Genomic DNA, 15520 nt, shown 5'->3' with positions numbered 1-15520 from the left:
ACAATCTGCCCTTCATGCCACACCAGCAGAGAGCGAGAGAGAGCGAGAGCAGCCACCTCTATGCCCCTTATCTCTTGGCAGCACAGCAGAGAGGGGCTGTGTTAACTAGGGGCAAAGACAAGCCACTCCCCATAACTTGGAATTGGCCGTGAGTCTTGCCAAATTCCAGGACCAGTAGTGCAAATAGGTAATACTCGACTCTGGACCTGACGGCCCTGCGGACTTCTTCCCTTATTACAAAACGTGGTCCGCCAGCCCTGCTGCTTTTAGGGGTTTGCTTGTTCCGCTGCGTGGGGCCTCGGCCTCTGCCCCGAAGTCCTTCCCTCACCGCTCCGGAGCGAGCTCTGGCGTGTCTTTGACGCATCTTCTGAGGCTGAGCCCAAGCAGCTCCAAGGCAGCCCAGACTGCCGGCCCTACTTCACCCCCACCCCACCCCACCCCCGCGGCCCATTGCAGCAGCGCATCCCCTCCCCATGGATCCTTCTTCGTCTTCTTCTCATCCCCCCGTGGAGGCAGGTGGGTGGGTTGGCTGGCAGGCAGCCGGCGGGAGCCAGCCAGCAGCCAATCGCGTGGCCGCGCCGTACAGCAGATGGCGTTCGCCGGCGCGCCTTCGCCCGCGTCCCCCTCGCAAGCTTAACACCTCGCGGCTGTTGCACAGACGCCGGGCTATGGGTGGGCTGCTGCCAAACCACCATCTTCCTCTGCCCGGGGAAGTGCGCCGCCGTCGCTCCCTTGGCCAGACCGCGGCGAGCCCGGTAAGTGCCGAGCCGCTCTCGCAGGCGGCGGCGGCGGCTGCGGCTGCTGCTCCTGGCCGCCTCCCCTCGTCCCCCGCCGCTGCGCCGGGGAGCCCCCGAGCCCAACTTGGGAGCAGGCGGGCGGCGACTCCTGGGGCGTTGCTCCACGCCCTCCCGGCCGGCCGCCTGCAGTTTTCGGGGTTACCTTTCCTTTAGGATCGGCGGCGGGCGGGCGGGGGGGGGGGATGTCACTGGAGGCGACGAGCTTCCTCGCGCGCTTCCTTGGAAGTAACACTCCCCCCCCCCCCGCCCCGGTTTAACCCGACCGGACTTACTTCGGAGGAGGCACGTATAGGATCGCGCTGCTCGTCTGCATGCGGATAACCGCGGGAGGGTCACGTTGCTCATTCACACTGCCGGCTCCCCCCCACCCCCTCCAAATTTCGTCGCGTTTTGTTTGAACCTCCAGCCCAGCCGGGGCTCTCCGAACATGCAGGGGAGCGCGAGAGCTGCCCTGAACTCTCCGTGCCGAATCGACCCGATCCGCGAGCCTCGCGGGAGTGTTCCGACGAGCCCTCGGGTGAACGCGTTTGTACTCCTCTTCGGGCGGCTTGGTAATCTGCATTGCGATTGTTCGGTCCCCGGCCTCCCCCGCCCCCCGCTCCGCAACTGAGGCCGGGAAGAAGTTTGCGGGCGTCCGCGATGTGCTAGTTCTTCGGCGGGGGACTGAGATCGCGGGGGCTGCTCGGCAGCCTTCCGTTGGGCACATAAAAATCGACGGGGAACTGGAGCCGGAGAGGTGTCGTGGTCACGTCAGAGGCAGGCTCCAGGAAACGCGCGGCGCACGGGTCCTCGGAAGCCAGCCCGACCAGGCTTCCGCGATCCTGAACGCCCGAGTAAGCGAGCTAGGATTTGCGGCGAAGCCCTCCGAAACGGGCGCGCCAGGAAGTCAAACCCATTGAATTCAATGGGACTTACTTCAGAGGAGTAAGAGGACCAAAGGCGTGGAGCTTAAAGACACCTGCCAGGCAGCAGGTGCCCCCAGGGCAGGGGGGATTACTTTGTAAATGCCCCCTTTAAGATGAAACGGTTCCGTTCAGTGATTTTATCTCCTAACTGTACTGTAGTGATTCTCTTAATTTCAAGAATACTGCTGCCCTATCTAGAAGAGGCTTCAATGTCTGGGAACACCCCCCACCCACCCACACCCCTATCTTCATTCTCTCCCTTTTCCCTACTGCTGAAATGAGTTTCCTTTCCCTTCTTAACTCTCTCCCATAAAGTCGGAGGATCGCATCAGCGGCTTATCCTTTCTTTGGGATAGATTGCCCCTTATCAATATGGTTAAAAATACCCCTTTAATGCCTCACAGGTTACTCTTCACTTGGGCCCCGTTCTTGAAAAATAGGAGCCTTTTATTGGGAAAAGTGATAGCTGCTGTCATCACATGTCTGAATGCAGACTGCGGAGTTTGTGGTTGTTTTTGCCACCGTGTATGGTAAAACGGTCTCCGGAGAGATCCAAGTAGAATCCCCCCACCCCCATTACGTGTGTCTCAATTTTTTCACTGTGTTCTTTTAACTGTATAGTGTATAGAGCAAAAACATAGACTGGTGGTGGGTATGCACGCGCATGTGCACTTTCTTGGTTCAGGCAGTAGCTGAATGTCAAGATGATGAATTTATGTCTCAGATGTAGTGTCAAGGATAGCACAGGTTTGTTGGGTAACTAGAAGGCAGCTAATCTTCAGGGAGCTCCCTTTTGTGCTCCGTGGTACGTGTCTCTTAATAGCTGCTTTAGGGTTGTTCTAGGGATGGGGAAAAACTTTTTAGCTTTCTAACGAAATCAAGCAATGTTGTTAAGGATGCTGTTCTTTAGTGTGAATTACATTTTTCTCTGCAGATAGAAAAAAAATTGCCTCGGGAAAAGAAGATTGTGTACACTGAAGAGCTTTTTGAAAGTGGAGGTGGCTTTATTCTTATTGAGCTGTCATTTTTTTTTCTTTTCTGTTTTTCATATTCTGCATGTAGTGCTAGACATATATAATCTCTTGCCTCTGAAGTTTTTCCCTGCAACTGAAGTTCTTCCCTTTCGGTTTGTCTTTTGTGCTCCAGTCTTTCAAAGAGTAAGTGGATTTCACTATTCGTCCTACTTGCTTAACCTTTTGGCTTGGTCAGTTATTGAAAAGTGATTACTCTTGAGGTCATCTGGGTCATCTTCACATTTCAATCTTCTGCCATGTTTTAATAAGTGCACCAAGGTCGAGCTTTATCCTTCAATAAAGAGTGATCGGCGGCATAGATTTTGGATTCCTAGCCTCTCTTCCCCCTTCTGCTCTTGAAAGCTGAAAAACAGCTTTCCCTGCCAGATGTGTTGGACTACAACTACCATCATGCATTGTCCATGGTGGCTGGGGATGATATGAGTTGTAGTCCAACACATTTGAAGGGGTCTGTGTTGAGGAAGGCTGCTTGATCTTTGTCTTTATTCCATGAAGACTGCTTCAAAAAGTTAGATCTTCCTAAAGAACTCTTGTTGCACAGTTGCTTCTGTAGGATTAAGTGATGGTCTACACAACCGTATGTGTGTCTGCTCATTAGCTGCTCTGTTAACCTCATTGAGATTTTACTCCCAGTTAAGTATAAATAGGATTGCAGCCTTATGCAGTCTTATTCACACTTTACCAGGGACTAAGCTCAATGGAACTCAGTGGCTGCTGGCACACTTTCTTAGAGTAAGTCCTATCTAACTTGCAGTGCAGTACTCTACCTTTCTCCTTAAAAGTAAGTTCCATTGAATTTGCTTAGGTCCTTGGACCAAAAGAGGGGTTCTTCTCCACTTAGGCTTACCCTCAGGTAAGTGAGTATAGGATTGCAGCCTCACTGGGACTTACCTCTGAGTTAGCATGCGTAGGATTGGGCTGTACAGTATACTGACACTCCAGTCCTACAAATATCTACTTGGTAGTGTGTCCCATTGATTTCCAAAGGACTTACCCCCTGCAATCTTGTCCACACTTACTTGGATGCAGTGGGACTTGCTTCTGAGGAAACATGCCTAAGATCAGGCTACTTGTGTATTTAGGAGTTCAGAATTTACTTCCGGTATTTATGAAATGATGAGACTTTCGTACACTCAAAAGTATTTAGTGTCAAGGTATTGATGGTTTTAAAAACTTTTTAAAGGACTGAAAATTAAATTTGCTGAAAGAGCTGATATTCTTATAAAGTATGGAAGAGAATCTATTCAATGGAGAACAGGGAGGATGGGAGACAAGTATATTAACGTTGCCGATAGTGAGGAATGTGTTAAAACCTAGAGGAAGTGATTCACTGTGGGAACAGTCCTGTTCATGGTTGGGGGGGGGGGGAAGCCTTACAACTCTGGCTTCTTTGTTCAATTACTTTTTCAATTTCTCTGCCTTTGTTCTGGATCCTTATGCAGTGCCTTTGGGATCAATCCTATGCATCTTTAGACAGAAAAAGTCCCACAATTCCCAGTCATACTGGGAGTTGTAGGACCCCCCGCCCCATTTAAACGTGCACAGGATTGCTCCCTTTGGCACTGGGATAAAAACAATGTTAAGAGAAAAAACATTGTGAATGAGTGTGGAAGCGTAGATGCATGCACATGGGCACAAACATACTCTTCTAATATTAATGGATTCAAATACCAAAGTATTCCGTAAAAAGCATAGTAATTCATAATATAGCTAGCAGTTAGACTGTGCTGGGCTTCTACAGGTTTCAAAGCATGGTGACGGGGCAGCAGGAAGGCAGGAGTAAATTTTACTTGAATTATGCATACCCAACTGGAAGAAATGTCCAATTGGAATGATTGAGGTTTGCTTCAATAAAAATGTGTATAGGATTGAGTTGGATGGAATGCTTTAAGTACATTGCTGGCAAAATGGAAAAATCCAGTCATATGACATGGATTTCAATCTATATGGAAACTCCTGTATAGGAAGAAAACCCACTAATAGTGCAATTCTACGCAAGCAATGAATCAGAAGTAAGTCTCATTGAGTTTAACACTTCACTTCCAGGTAAGTATGTATAGGATTGCCATCTATGTTAGAATGAATTTCAGAAACCTCCAGATATCTGTACTTTAAACAGGATGTTTCTGCTGTAAAAATAGATATAATTCTTGCTTTTAAAAAAGTATCAGTTGGTGCTTTATTCAACTGAACTGTACTTCTCAAATTTATTTGCATTGTGGTTGGCTCCACCTGAATTACATATTCTGTTAAGCTGCAATCCTGTACCCATTTACCTGGGAGTAAACCCCCGTTGAATTCAGTGAGGCTTATTTCTGAGTAAACATGTAGCAGATTGCACTGTTAGTCTGCAGCTTCTCAGCAGGGCATGTCTTGAATATAGAAGTTTGTATACAGAAGTGGATGAAGACGCCAAAATGTCTCTTCCTTCTGTTTCCTTCTTTTTCTCCCAATTGATAACTGAAGAAACTAGTGGTTAAACTTGCCATAAGGGAAATATGACATCTTTTCACAAAAGCGGTGAGCAGGGTGGCACCGAGACTATAACAGAGAAGTCTGTGTGATAGTAGGAAATTTACAGCACAATACTCTGTATGTTTATCAGAAGAAAGTCTTTGTCAATTAAGTGAGACTTACTCCCAGGTAGGTGTGTGTAGGACTGCTGCCTTAATGGACTAGTTGGAGTTCCGTTTTGCCACTTGTTACGTCAAGAGGCAAGGCCTTAGAACATGTTGTTACATGGCTCACACCCTGGCTTTTACTTTATTTAGCAAATGTATGCTGTGTCCTTGAGTGAAAACACTCAGAGCAGTTCACAATCAATAAAGTATCATAGAATGATATATAAAAAAGAAAGGTATGTATGATCATAGACACCATGCTGTATTTCATTGCTCCATAGATACAAGCACAGCTGTTCTCTACTGAAGAATGTGCAAGAGTTAAGAAATGGTCAATTAGGGAGCCGTTAGATATGCATCTATGTCAGTTTGTTTCAGATTGGCAGTCATTAATAAAATAGCCCTCTTATACCCTTACATTTTAGTGCATGGCTGCAACTTATGCTGCAAACTTTAAGAAACATGTCCGCCCAAGCAGATCTGTGCCAATTAAGACTGCAGACCAGCGCTGCTCATAGAATGATTAAATCCCAGTTGAAGTCGATCAGATTTAGTAGGCTTAGTCGTGCATAGGATTGTAACCTCCGTTTGTATGTTTGGCACACCATGTTAGTGTTCATCTTTCACTTATGTTGTACAAAGAGGACTAGACAGATGCTAGCTGCTGCGCTCCATATGTATGCATTATGGTAGGCTGTTGACTTGTGCCCTGGGGTCATGTTCCCTCCTACTTCATTACTTCTGGATCAGCAAGGACATTCAGACAAGTTCTGTGTTTTGTAGCTGTTGCTTCCAAGATGTTATATGTCAGGTTTTTTGTTTTGTTTATTTAATTCTGGGTTTAGAGCTACATTTCTTTTTCCAATAGGCTTCTTAGATAATCTTGAAAGAGATATTCTCTATTGGCAACTGTTATGTACAGAAGTGTTATATTCTGCTATAGGAAATCTTTCCCGTAAATGTCATGGTTTATTTGTTACTTCATGGGGGCGTATGATAGGAGTCCAAGGGTTATCTTTTGTAGCCCATTGGGGATTCAGGGACTACTTGGGCTTCATTTTGCTTTAATTTGGTGTAAATCCTATCCTGTCCCAAAGGATGAGGGAGTGGATAGGGAAGTGCTGTGTGAAACAGATGAGTCCATGTTCCTTATGGGTTTTCAAAGTCCTATCAGAATTTTAAAGTTTGTGTGTGTAAAATAAATGATAGTATACTATATCTATGATTCTATGATCTTGTTTTCTGTTTGTGTGTGTTTGCGGAGGAATACCAGTTCCAGATGTTTCAGTATCAGCAGGCACAATGATGGCGCCTTCCCCTGATTCTCCTGCTGCACCGTCCTCATAAGAGAGTTATTAGTATTACATTGTCTTTGTGGTGGGGAGTCAGCTGAGCCCTAGCTTGTCTTCAGCTTCCCTTTCCCCCCCCCAAAGAAAAACAGCAACACATTGCATGCTTTGTCATCCTACCTTATTTTAAGCATAGCCAGGATCTTTTCTCCATCTCTTCTCAGCCTGTGATGAAGTGGTAGGACAGCCGTGTCTTAGGGGTAAGTGTATATGTGCCCCATTCTATGGCATTCACACTTACTTCCAATCACATGCAGGAAATAAGTGTGAATTATAAGTGCACATATATACCAAGGGAAGTGTCATAGCTCAGCGCTTTGCATGCAGAAAGTCCCAGGCCCAAACCCCAACATCTCAGGGTAGGGGTTTGGGGAAAGAATCCTATCCCAATCCCTGGAGAGCCACTGCCAGTCACTGTCAACAATACTGGGCTAGATGGACCACTAGATTCAGTAGAAGTCAGCTTACTATGTATATCTTTGCTGAGATTTCAATGTTCACGCTGCTTATTGTGGAAATAAATTGCATGGCACCAGTTTTCCCTGTGTAGCCTTATTTTCAGGTATTGGTATTTTCTCTGTTTGAGAATTTGCATATTCACATTTCTTACTGAACAACAAGACTATTGAAAAATACAAAGAAAAGTGTAGTAGAATGAATAACCAGAAGCTGGGGGAAAAAATTAGGTAGCTATTACAGAATAGAAGGTGCAGTATAAAGGGCAAATGTGGAAAAAGCATTGTAATGGGCAGATGGTCTGTGAAGTGATAAGAGACTAGTTTCCCAGTTCATATCCACCAGACCAATAACATAATTAGTCAACCTGGGAGATTATTGAGGCCATGAATGAGGCCATGAAATCTTCTGGGTAATTATTTTCATCTAAGTGCCCTCCAAAGTTGTTGCCATCTGGCTTTATTAGCAAAATTACTTTTAAATTGGGTAATTTAGTAGTATCAAAATAATATTATGTTGCTTTGTATTTCTGTATCAGCTACAGTATTAAGATCCCCCGGCTTATTGTTGTCTCACTTGCAAACATGGTGGAGCAACCTTAGTCATGTTGTCGATGATCATATAAAATGCCAAACCATGGTTGATGAAGATAAGTGGTGCTGGCCTTGGGCTCAATGCTTCAGCTTGCCCCCAATCACTAAATCAGAGGTGTGGAACCTCAGGCCTACAGGGTTTCAATCTGGTCCTCTGGGGTTTCCCAGAGGGCCATGATCTTTCTCCTGACCCTCCCTTTCCTCCCAGTGTCAATTATTCCATAGTTTCCTGGCCTTTGCACTGTTTTCCCATTCTAAAAGGTTGAGCAGCACTGTGGACATTTGGTGTGCAGGCCAGTGGTGTGTCAGATCCCATTGTTGTGGCCCCTGCTCCATCATCATGCACGGGAAGGAATTAGTAGTGAAGTCAACGATGGGTTGTTTAACCCATGATTAACCTATAGTGCCTGGGTTCTGATGGCATGTGGCAAGCCCCAGTTGGCCCAACTGGGGGGTTGAATATTCCAAGTGGCTTTTGAATGCATCTGGCATGCACGGCAGAAAATTTTGCGTTAATTAATTAACTCATGATTTACTACTAGTATGTGCGAACAGCCTCACTGACTGAGATTTATTTATTTATTTATTACATTTATATACTGCCCCATAGCCGAAGCTCTCTGGGCAGTTTACAAAGATTAAAATGATTGGATTAAAAAGTCTGAACATTAAAATTTTTTCCCCCCCAATTACCTCTATTCTGTCACCTACTTGCTAGGGATAGTCACCTGAAAAACATTAATTTTCACCTTGGAATTTACAAGCTTGCCTAATGTTGTATTTACAATTGATATACATTTCATTTTTACTAATGAACTTATGAAACAAAACAAAAAAATAAAGCACTGGAGAAATTTCTGTTTTGGAAAATGTTCCGCCCCAAATGGCTGCACATTGGGTGCCTTTTCATGTGAAAGGGGATTCAATTATTCTTTAAATACAGGGAGTGCCATATGGATTTTCTGATCCGAGACAGACCATATTGCGTCTCATGATATCCCTGTGCTTAGCTCACAAAATGCTTGAGCGTGGATACTTAACAACTTGGTAGAGAAAATATTTTGATCCAGAGAATGACACCATCTTCAGAAACTGTTTAGATCTTGAGGGCTGAGCAGTGCCCTAATGTTTTGGCCAGAGTAATGAAATAGGCACTTATAATTTCCAAACTGGACAATTAATAGTGAAAATTTGAAGCTGTCTTCAGGTAGCAATAAGCAAAATGCTTCCTGCAGACAATAGGCACTGTACTTAAGAGAGTACAAAACTGCGGCTGTGAAGAGAGGCTTAGAACAATGCGAACAAAGACTGAGACGTGAGTGTGACAAACGAAAAGGTGTTGGCCATCCAGAACAAGATGGGATGTGTGACAAGCGAGAGTTGTGCTGAATGAAAACACAATGGGGGCAGGGAAGAAGAGGCACACGTGTAAGGTGATAGCAAGAAACCGACTGAGACAGTCAGTATGTTCAGGAAGATCAGTGGATTGAAAGCACAGACTGAGAAAGGTAAAAGGAAAAAGCATGGAAGACATGGCTTTAGTGAGGTTGTAGCAGGGAGAGAGGGAAGGAGGGAGGAACATAGGCCTTAGCTAGACCTAAAGTTTATCCCAGGATCGTCCCGGGGTCATCCCTGCCTGCTCCCGGGATATCCTGTGTGTCATTTACATGAACAGGGATGACCCCGGGATGATCCTGGGATAAACCTTAGGTCTGGCTAAGGCCATAGACTTGCAGGCAATGTATGCTATGTGGTTTGGTTTATGCCACACCAGGTTTCTTGTACACTAGGCTGGAGAATTTAGGCCACTCTCTTTTAAAAATTACATTAGACCCTTCACTACAGCCATCACCAACCTGATGTCTTTCAGGTGAGTTGGACTACAATTCATATCATCCCCAATCAACATGGCCATGCTGGCTGGAGATGATGGTAACTCTGGCCTGACACATATGAAAGCTGTTTTCCTACATGGGACCTAGCACAGATGATATGGGTATGACTTTGCCATGCTTTATTAGGGAAAAATACTAGGGAAAGTAAGCTTTTGACAAATGGAAAAGTCATGGGATGCACCTGATTCCTCTATAGTTAAAGCATTACAAGGAGAAAGACAGCTTGATTCAGAAATAGTTGTAGGATTTGATATGAAAATTATTATTATTATTATTTATTTATATAGCACCATCAATGTACATGGTGCTGTACAGAGTAAAACAGTAAATAGCAAGACTCTGCAGCATAGGCTTACAATCTAATAAAATCATAGTAAAACAATAAGGAGGGGAAGAGAATGCAAACAGGCACAGGGCAGGGTAGGGTAAAACTAACAGTATAAAGTCTGCACAACATCAAGTTTTAAAAGCTTTAGGAAAAAGAAAAGTTTTTAGTTGAGCTTTAAAAGCTGCGATTGAACTTGTAGTTCTCAAATGTTCTGGAAGAGCGTTCCAGGCGTAAGGTGCAGCAGAAGAAAATGGACGGAGCCGAGCAAGGGAAGTAGAGGCCCTTGGGCAGGCGAGAAACATGGCATCAGAGCAGCGAAGAGCACGAGCGGGGCAATAGTGTGAGATGAGAGAGGAGAGATAGGAAGGAGCTAGACCGTGAAAAGCTTTGAAGGTTAACAGGAGAAGTTTATATTGGATTCTGAAGTGAATTGGAAGCCAATGAAGAGATTTCAGAAGCGGAGTAACATGGTCAGAGCGGCGAGCCAAGAAGATGATCTTTGCGGCAGAGTGGTGAACAGAAACCAAGGGACTGATGTGAGAAGAAGGAAGGCCAGAGAGAAGAAGGTTGCAGTAGTCCAACCGTGAAATAACCAGTGCATGAACAAGCGTCTTGGCGGAAGAGACAGACAAAAATGATCGAATCCTGGCAATATTATACAGGAAAAATCGACAAGATTTAGCTACTGCCTCAATATGAGGAATAAAGGAGAGCGAGGAGTCAAATATAAAGCCAAGGCTACGAGCTTCCTTGACCGGAGTAAGCGTAACATCATTGACAGTAAGAGAGAATGAGAGATGAGGAGAAGGTTTAGGAGGAAAAACGAGCAATTCAGTCTTTGCCATATTGAGTTTCAAACGACGATGAAGCAGCCAAGCTGAGATATCTGAAAGACATGCCGAGATACGATCGTGAACATCAGGAGAAAGTTCCAGAGATGACAGATATAGTTGTGTATCATCGGCGTACAGATGATATTGGAGGCCATGAGATTGAATAAGCTTGCCCAAGGGCAACATGTATAAGGAAAACAACAACGGGCCAAGCACCGAGCTGTCAGCATGTAATAGGGGAAAAGATTCTGTACCTGAATATATTTATGGCATCTTGCTACCTCCGCTCTATAGCTTCATGTGTGTTTGGATATGAACATGGAGCTCCTGCACAAGCCTTCCCCATTCATTTCTCCACATACCCAAGCTCTGGGTATGTGGGGAAGCGGCACCCTTAACCTGAGTGGGTTGGCTTTTGTGGGCATCCCATGTGCCAATGTGAGTTTTCACACCTGCAAGAAATGGCAGGACTAGAACAGTGATGAGAGGTGAAAATGAGGACAGCAGAAACTAGACTTGTAAAGGATTGGGTCACAATCCAACACACAGTCAGATGTACTGATGTCGATGGGTTTAATAATCCTCACTCCCTGTTGGGTTGTGGCCAGAAGCTGCTGCTGCTTCATCAAATATAGTTGGTACTTTTGTCCAAGCTACAGACCTTTTTTTCTTGCTTTTCTTCGTCTTCACTAAAATAACAGAATAATGCCATCAATAATTTCTTTTGGAAAGAAAGCACTGTAAGAGAAATGCTGTGCATTCAAGAGGCTGGAAGTACTCTCTGGTGGTTCCTTTATAAAGCTTTATGTTGCTTTGGGAAAGCTCTGAATCTTAAGAAACACAAGTGGGAACTTTAGAGAGGGGCTACCCCATCCGGTGAGTTGCAGAATGTGCGTGTTTCGGGGAACAAACAAACACTTTTGTGCCTGACGGGGACAGATTTATCTGAGAATTAGAATGGACTTGATCGGTGTTCATTTTTTTATAAGGACATGTTCATTCGCTGTTTTCTGCTCAACTTGCAATGTAAGAGCAGAATAGTCCCCCTGAGTCTAATAGCTTAATGTCAGAAATATAGCCTGTAAGGGAATAATTTCAAAATAGTAAATGATTTAGCGATGTGGCTGCAAATCATAAAAGAAAAATCCCTGATGTGAGAGTAACCGCCCATAAGAGCAGAACCATAATAGGACTGTTTCACACTTTAGACAGAGATGAACTAGGAACAGTAGCCAAGAAAGACTTCCTGATGAGCGTTCCTCTATGGTGTGATCATTTTGTCAGCTTCCCATCTCATCTCCCCCCCCTACATTTTATCTCAATTATGTAATGTGCAAAATGGCTTACCTATGCACACAAATTAAACATAGTCACCTCACTAATTTATGACAGCTAATTTCTTCTTTTGGGAGAAGGTAGAGGAGGGGGCAGGTTCTTAGATTTTGCACAAGCTTTTACATTTAATCATTTATATAGCATCTTTGGGACATCAAAGGGGCTAGTTTACAACATTAAATAATTCAATCTAGGTCACTTTTAAATCCTGTAGGTTAAAGCAGCGCTCCCCTTTCTTTTTGTACATAAGCGAGTGTTGCAAATGGCACATGTTCTGAGGTATTCTTTAAATCAGAGCTCACAATTCCAAGTGGAGAACACTTGTATATTTGGAATACATAGGAAGGACAAAAAGGACACATTGAAATTAAAAGAAATCTGACATATTGCATGTATGTCATACTACTGTTTTAATGTGTGCCCATGTAATAAGCCCTCCTTCTTTTTAACCATCATCTAATAGTGTGGGGTAAATTATGCCTTACATGCACTTTTCATTTCAGAATTTACACAGAAGTAAACCTATAATGTAGGCCTTCTAGGAGATTGTCACCTGCATGGTAGTAAACAATGCCTCAAATTACCCCCACTTAATATTTACAGTTTTCTTTTCATATACTAGGGGTGGGCAGACATTTTTCTTTCAAGGGCTGCATTCCCTTGCTAATCTGCATTGTGTTGCCAGAGGAGGGCCAGATCGCTATTGCTGGGCTCCTACTTAGTCCCTAAAACTCCCTAAACTGAAACAAAGCCCCTAAAAGTCCCTTTTTTAATCCTAGGTCCCTAAAAATGGGTATATGCATTTTTTAAAAATAATTTATTTAAATTTTTATGATTTTCAGTATAACTTTTTAGGCAAATTGCAGCAATTCAGGCCTGATGTCTTTAAAAATTGGTAAGTTTCAACCTTTCAACTGTTCGTCCCGGGTAAGACGTTTTATTTCACAGTTTTTTGGAATGTTTTCTTGTGGCAACTTGTTGACTAATTCTTTCAAAACCTTTGGTAACATTTATTTTAGAGTCACAAACAATACATAACACTTCAGTGTCACTTATAATTTTTGCCCATATCTCAATTTGATGTCCAAGTGAATCCTTTTGTAGCAACCAAACTAGGACGGTACTTCCCCATTTAAAAAAGGGCTCTTCCACACGTCGTCCCCAGAGCGCATGTATTCGATCCCAGTGCACCCCGAGAACGAGCGTGCAACTTGCCTGTAAAAGAAACGAGGAAGAGACGCGAAAGAACCTCTTCCTCCCTCTCCATGCAGCTCGAGGCGAGAGGGGGGAGGGCAGTGGCAGCGGCGGCGGCAGCAGCGCCTGCCTGAGCCTGTTTGCAAATTAACCCAGGGGTAGGCAACCTAATGTCTTCCAGGTGTTTCTTTTACTACAATTCTCATAATTTCTGACCACTGGCCAGGAAGGTGGCAGGGGCTTCTGGGAGTTATTAGACAATATCCAATGGTACCTATTTAGATTAGGCCCATTCACTTCAGTGGGTCTACTCTGTGTAGGAGTACCATTGGATACTACCCAAAGCATCTAGAGGGCACCAGGTTGTCTACCCCTGAATTAACCCATAAAGAAGCCAAATTACAGTGTTGTTTAAGACAAAATAGAAAGGTACATCATACCAGTATCTAGACAAGTGGTAGTCATTTTCTTAAAGCTTTTTCAAATTCTTCGTGGATATATTTTTTACTAGAACTCCATGATTGCTTTCTCATTTTATGCCCCCCATGTAAACCTTGGGTGGAGAATATGCATCTCAAGGAACACATATAGCCTAATTTCATGTGGATGGTGGGGGGAACGAGGTAGGGAGAGAGTGCTATGTAATGCTGCAGACTCTGACCACTTTGGGCTATTGCATCACCCCCATCAGCTGCAGCCTCCAATCGCTTTTTCATAGGAAAAGGTTTTCTCATCCCTGATGTAGACTTTACAAGAGTATCAGGGAGTCTATTGCAGACATGATCAAGAATGCATCTTTAGCTTCGGCTATAAGGCCCCTGTTTCTAGTGTTGAAATGAGATGTTGTTATCCTTAGCATGTAGCAATACCTGGCAGAAAGCAATACAGAATCAGACTGGCAGTTGTTCACCTGGTTGATCCCTGAAATCAATTTAGTGCTGCACTTTCTTTCTCTGCAAATGCCTTTCTAGGCAACTATAATGAGACGTCCTCTGTGGAAGGCACAACATTTTCTTGTCTAAACATAGGAATCATGGTTGGTGAAATGGTTTAAAACACACACACACAAGCGATCTTTAATTGCATGTTGTTGAGAAAATTTTAAAAAATCTTGAGACATTTTATGGAGGGATACTTTAAATGGAAGGGTTTTTTGTATTCTCTCTAAGAGATAAATGATTAATAGCATCAATGCTGCCTTCTGGATCACCTTGCAAGAAGTCTCCTTCATCAATCTGGCAAGGGGATTGTATAGCAGTTTGCACCCTAATTAGACTCCCCAGTTGGTAATGTGCTGCTTAACAGATTACCTGTAGTTAAAGTGCAGTCACTGGAGATGTAGTTAATGTGTAGGTGTTTAATATTGTGTTCTAAACATTTGATCTCCTTTTGAAAGAAGTAGAAAAAGAAAAAGCAGCAGCAGCAGCAGATACAGACCAGGTGCATCGGAATATGGCAAGCGTTAAGGCTGCAATCCTATATAGACTTACCAGGGAGTAAGTTCTGCTTGAACTCACTGGGGCTTACTTTGAGTTGACCTGGATAGGATCCAGACATTGTCAGGGTGCAATCCTATGCATGTTTAGAGAGAAAAATGTTCCACACTTCCCAGAATTCCCCAGCCAGTATGGCTGCTGAGGACTGTTGGAAGTTTTAGGACTTTTTTTTTGTCTAAATACACACAGAATGTACCCAAAATCTCTTTTAATTTACAATTAGTCCTGTCCAGGTTTACTCAGCTGCAATTTCCATTGCATTCACCCAGTCTTTTATTTCCAGTTAAATGTGCATAGGATTGCAGCTTTAGAAGTGTAATAACAGCAACATTATGTTTCTCATCATTCCTTCTATTTCCTTTCTTATGTAATTTCAAAATATTTCCATCCTGAAATAAAATAAGCAATAAAGCATTAAGGTCTGTTTCATGGCAAAAAACACAGGTGATTGTCTCCACTTTAAACCCAGGAAGGATGTTAAGTATTTGATGATTTCAGAGTGGCTTCTCCCCCAGATAAATGCCACTAATTGCAGCTGCTGAAAAGCTGTATGATCAGCTAGGTCCTGCTCTCTAAGCTGTTGCAATGTTATTTTTTTTCAACTATGGATAATAAGCAATTCCAAGCCATTCTGTGCTGCTACCACCAAAGGTAATGTGCTCCTTAAATGAGAACCTAATGGTG

General features: G+C 43.8%; 1 protein-coding gene across 1 annotated transcript in view; it reads left to right on the top strand.

The window, feature by feature from the left end:
* Nucleotides 1-706: 706 nt before the first annotated feature.
* Nucleotides 707-15520, top strand: part of THSD7B (thrombospondin type 1 domain containing 7B) — a 440833-nt gene continuing 426019 nt past the window's right edge. Inside the window, exon 1 of the mRNA XM_063118635.1 lies at nucleotides 707-755. The gene's annotated coding sequence lies outside the window, so the exon portion shown is untranslated. The remainder of the gene's footprint in view (nucleotides 756-15520) is intronic.

This window comes from Elgaria multicarinata, chromosome 2 (assembly GCF_023053635.1).
Source record: "Elgaria multicarinata webbii isolate HBS135686 ecotype San Diego chromosome 2, rElgMul1.1.pri, whole genome shotgun sequence".
NCBI classification, from domain to species: domain Eukaryota; kingdom Metazoa; phylum Chordata; class Lepidosauria; order Squamata; family Anguidae; genus Elgaria; species Elgaria multicarinata.
The sequence above is the reverse complement of the archived record's forward strand: the minus strand, read 5'-3'. Positions and strand labels throughout refer to the sequence as shown.